This window comes from Brachycentrus maculatus, unplaced genomic scaffold, assembly GCF_059751285.1.
Source record: "Brachycentrus maculatus isolate JH-2025_06_01 unplaced genomic scaffold, ASM5975128v1 h1tg000289l, whole genome shotgun sequence".
In the NCBI taxonomy this organism is placed as follows: domain Eukaryota; kingdom Metazoa; phylum Arthropoda; class Insecta; order Trichoptera; family Brachycentridae; genus Brachycentrus; species Brachycentrus maculatus.
Genome location: NW_028281040.1, coordinates 83,728 through 89,727, shown reverse-complemented (window position 1 = coordinate 89,727; position 6,000 = coordinate 83,728).

The window sequence follows — 6,000 nt, the reverse complement described above, 5'->3', positions numbered from 1 at the left end:
CGATGTTTCAGCGGATAAACGGCACTTTAATGAACTCATCTTCCAATTTAGTAAAACGTTGAGAAATATCAACCTAATTGCATTTCTGTTTTAGTATATTTTATTACGAAACGATTCACACTGGTAGAAATATTTTAATTGTGTTCTTAACTCGACTATTGAGAAATATATAATTTATTATTGCGTTTTGTTTGCGATTTTGTAAGATGAGCCCTTTTATAGGCAATTACCTGCGGAGAGTAAATAATGCTTAGAAAAAAATGTGACAGAATGATAAACATTTAATCAAACTTATTTAACATACATTTGTAAAATCATAAAGCTACCAGAACTGTTAAAAAGTGACAAATAGTTTACTGTTTTACATTTTTTGACATCTTAACATAGATGAAGAAGTATTTGAAAATCAGGGTATTTACAGGGTCTCGACCTGTCATAAGCTAGTTGAGTGATCACTACACACGTTTCACCACCATTCCACCCATGATTGACAACCACACTACTCAAATTTTTAGAAGTCATATAAATACACATATGATCAATCTCATGACATTCCATAATTTAATACACAGTTATCTATGATTGAATTAAGAAAGCTTTTCTTTAGCAGAGACCCTTTTGTTTGTGTGCAAGCTTCGAACCCGAATTATTTTACATACTAAGAAATGCCTTATCGCCGTTTACAATTTTACTAGAAAAATTCATGACTATGAAGATACACTTTTTTATATTCTGAATATTATTGAGTGTGTTAAATTTTTGGTGAAAATTTTCGAACTTTGATCCACATATTTGAATCAATTTTTTATTTTTATTATTATTGGTATCTCAACATAGGTGAAGAAGAATATGGAAGTCTGAGCATTTACGAAGCTTATTGCACCTGTCATTGGCTGGTTTAAATGACAACCATGTAATATTCACCATTCTACTCATGGTTTGACAACCACACTCCTCAAATTTCGAAAACTATATTTATCCTTCAACTGCAAACATCTTGCGCGTGCTACCTCTTTGGCAATATCTGTTGCGTATAAAACAACCAATGCTCCTTGTAAATGCTCAAACTTCCATATTCTTCTTCATCTATGTTAAGATATCGATAAAAGGTAAATGTGCTGCGAAAAAAAGCATTTCAGTTACCAATTATTAAAAACGTAGTATTGCGGTTTTTTTTATATCACGTCACATCATCATCTTTTTACGTCATTTCTGGTAGCAAACAATTATTCATCGAAGATAATGCACTGAGTGTACAAAATTCGCTTAGGCAAATTGATTTAAAAAAAAAGAAACTTGACACGCTTTTTAGAGTCTGCAAATTCGTTGATATTTTTAGAATTTGGGACACTTGGTTAAAAAAATAAGAAAAAATCGCACTTCGAATGATGCTAATGTCTTTAGCGTTTGTTTGTTTCAACAATTAACAGAATTATGAACATTCATTTAGCTCTTTTCTTCTGAACTCATTTTATTTCAACACACTTTCATGTAGGTACCTATTTTAAAAATCCAAGGAATTATATTTGAACTTTAAAAAGTAAACAAAATAGTACAATGTTATAATAAAAAATAATAAAACCCTTACCGCACCCCAATGGTGCATAGGGCACTGCTTCATGTAAACGCAGTGTTATCTCGATCGTTTACACATGAAGGAAAGGTGATCAGCCCTCCACTTCAGGTACCAGTCCAGTGTAATATTGAATAAATATTAGAGTGACAAAATCACTTATATTTATTAAACCCCTCTGGGAATCGAACCCGGGACCTCCAGAACGGTAGCCGAGCATGCTGACCATTACACTACGTAGGCGGACAAAAACAACATTGTTATTGTAAAAGTTAATTTTTTCATCCATATAAAACTGATGTCAATAATTTTCATTTTAAAAAAATCAACCAATCCTTTAAAAAAAGAGCAAATTCATACACCATAATCAATTTTTTTCTCATAAAATTAAGGCAACTTAATTTAATATTTAATATCAACCGAGCTAAAAAAATGCAAAATGATGATTTGAAAAAAACTTTGTATATTATACAAGAACTTTGATTTTAACCACTTTTATTGACACATTTCTGCAACCGGTTTTGACAAGAGCCTTGCCATCTTCAAGGATATACGTGTACACGTCTATCCCTGCAGATGACAAGGTTTTTGTTGAAACTGCTTGTAGAAAATTGGTTAAAAAATCCGTTTTATAAAATGTGCCACACAGTATCAGCGAAAACATTAAAAAATTTAATGTATGAACATCCAAAGTTTAACAGCTCGTACCCCCTCTCCATTTTTCAAAGTCCTAAGGAAACAACTACAAAATTTAGATTATGCTTCACACACGGTCTTTTAAAATGATGCGGAATGCATCAAAACACGTGTCACAATAGATTTTCAGAAAAAATGGTATTTACCAACTAAAACTTTTTTAACATTAATAGATATTACCACAAAGTGACTGCCGAATCAACAAAATGAATTATAACAATCATTCTTCATCTTCCTCAAGCCCTTATCCGTACCCGATGGGGCATTGGGCACTGCATCATATTAACGCAGTGTTATCTTGAAGGTTGATATGTGAATTAAAGGTAATCACCCCTCTGTTTCAGGTAGCTACTAGTCCAGGGTAATATTGATTAAATATTAGAATTAAAAAATTACTTACATTTATTTAACCCCCCCCCCTCTAGGAATCGAACCCGGGACCTCCAGTACGGTAGCCGAGAGTACTAACCATTACACTACGGAAGCTGAATAATTTTAAGTGTACATTTTTAATATGAGGTATAAAACGATTATTACAAAACTGCAAGACGTCTGTTTGACTATTCAGATATGCCGCGGTCGTTTTTACTGTGGGAGTAATAAGCGATCGAAGCTACTGGTTCTGAAATTGGAAGATTATTAACAGAAGCGAGTTAAACCGAGACGAAATAACCGTTAATATTTTACAGCATCCGACTTGCAAGAAGGAAGTGAGTATTTTGAATCAATGGGCATTATCATCCAACGGTATATTTTATTGTTTATCAATCAAACCGCACGATTCTTAATATATTTTTTATTTTCTTTTATATTACGCCGCCTTCAGACGGGTTTTTTTATACATTTTATTACGATTAAGTTATTGTACAATAACATGCGTACTTAGTAGAAGTGCTACTACTATCACGCCATTTGCTGCAGACTAGAGACGATGGAACGCCAAACATATCTGTCACTATATAAACTCCTAGCTTCTTTCACATCTAAACATCTAGTCATACATGCCCATAACGTAGAATTTTGACACAACCAGAATTTAAGTTCTAATTTAACTGGTCATTTTTAGCCGTCCTAGTTCTGCTCTCGTATTTGCAAAATATACTTTCTTAGTCATCTTCTCGTTATTTATTCACTCCACATGTCCATACCAAAATATGATTTATTACACTGGACTGGTACCTGAAGCGGAAGGCTGATATATATATATATATATATATATATATATATATATATATATATATATATATATATATATATATATATATATATATATATATATATATATATATATATATAAATATATAAATATATATATATATATATATATATATATATATATATATACAGTATCTACTCAATGAATTAGGGCCACCCATTATTTTTTTGAATACTCTGAAATCTTTTGGATTATTATATTTATTTTACATAAATACTTTAAATTTTCTATTGACATCTAATATCATGTATATTACCTTCAATAATATGTAAAATATACCTGGATTATTTAAGCCTTTACAAAATTTCAAACCCTTTTTTTGAGAAAGGTCCCTAATTAGCACAGGTAGACAGATAGTTGAATGTTCAAAAAATAGTCCTATCTCATTTATTAGTGAAGTTTCTTGAGTTCTAGTTGTTGTTTTGTTCAGAGAATATATATATATATATATATATATATACAGTATCTACTCAATGAATTAGGGCCACCCATTATTTTTTTGAATACTCTGAAATCTTTTGGATTATTATATTTATTTTACATAAATACTTTAAATTTTCTATTGACATCTAATATCATGTATATTACCTTCAATAATATGTAAAATATACCTGGATTATTTAAGCCTTTACAAAATTTCAAACCCTTTTTTTGAGAAAGGTCCCTAATTAGCACAGGTAGACAGATAGTTGAATGTTCAAAAAATAGTCCTATCTCATTTATTAGTGAAGTTTCTTGAGTTCTAGTTGTTGTTTTGTTCAGAGAGGTTATATAGTTATCGTGTCTTGTGAAAAAAACTTAATTTTTAATTTTAGTTCATAAAGTATAAATTTTTTTTGTAAACACAAGTGTTTTTTTTGAAAAGGACAAAATGGGAAAAAGTAAAGACATTTCTGAGGAAAAAAAGTCTAGTGTTATAGTGCTACTGAAATTAGGAATACTATCTAATAGAGAAATTTCAAAAAAAGAAAACGTTTCTCGTCAAACAGTGGACAGAATTTCAAAATCAATAAAAAATCAGTCACCCGCCACCAGCAATCGGCGAAAGAACTGTCGTAGGATTAGAAAAACAACACCGAGGACTGATCGAAAAATCGTTCAAAGTGCCTTAGAAAACCGCAGTGCATCAGCAAAAACATTAAAAATAAAATTGGAAGAAGAGGGTATAAATATATCGGTATCAACACTGAGGCGACGTCTTTACGAAGTAAATCTGAAATGCAGGCGCCCTGTAAAAGTACCAAAATTGACACCACGAATGAAAGCGGATCGATTAAAATGGGCCAAGCTACATCGAAATTACTCGGTAGATGATTGGAAAAAGGTATTTATTTAAATTGAATTTTCAACATATCATTTTAGTAAATAAACTTATATATTTGAATTAAACTTAAATTTTCATTATTTTTCAGGTCATCTTTAGTGATGAGTGCCGGTTAGAAGCCGTGACAGAGAGCCGTCGATTCGTCAGGAGAACACCAATGGAACGTTACAATGAGGCCTGTGTGGTAAAAGTTATCAAACACCCCCCTGCAACAATGATATGGTCATGTATTATTAACAATTTACCTGTTCCGTTGTTTTTCGTGGAAGGAACAATGAACCAAAATTCCTATAAGCAGGTCCTCGAACGAATTTTATTGCCCTTCTACCATACACTCGACCCAACAGAAGGTCCATACACCTTCATGCAGGATGGGGCACCTTGCCACCGGGCTAAATCAATAATAAAATTTTTGTCTAACAAAAATCTGCCTTTGCTCCCCTGGCCTGGAAATTTTCCGGACCTTAATCCTATAGAAAACGTATGGAGCATGTTAAAAAATAAGGTATACTCATTTTTAAATCCGACAGTAGACTGTCTAAAAAAAATATTCAAAAAATATGGTCAGAAGACGAAGAAATAAAAAAATGATAAAACAGTGCATTTTAAGTATGCCAAAAAGAATTGAGGCAGTTATTTCTGCCAAAGGTGGAAATACTAAATACTAACTATATTTATACGAAAATATATGCATAATTTAAGCGTAATAAAGTGTTCATGTGTAAATAAAATTCAATGTTGTTTTATTCAAGGTTTTCTCTGAGTTATTCCTGTTTGAATTGAGAAAATGCGCGAAATTCTGCGTGGCCCTAATTCATTGAGTAGATACTGTATATATATATATATATATATATATAAATATATATATATATATATATATATATATATATATATATATATATATATATATATATATATATATATATATATATATATATATATTATATATCTATATATATATATATATATATATATATATATATATATATATATATATATATATATATATATATATATATATATATATATATATATATATATATATATATATATATATATATATATATATATAAATATATAAAAAAAAAAATATATATATATATATATATATATATATACATATATATATATATATATATATATATATATATATATATATATATATATATATATATATATATATATATATAT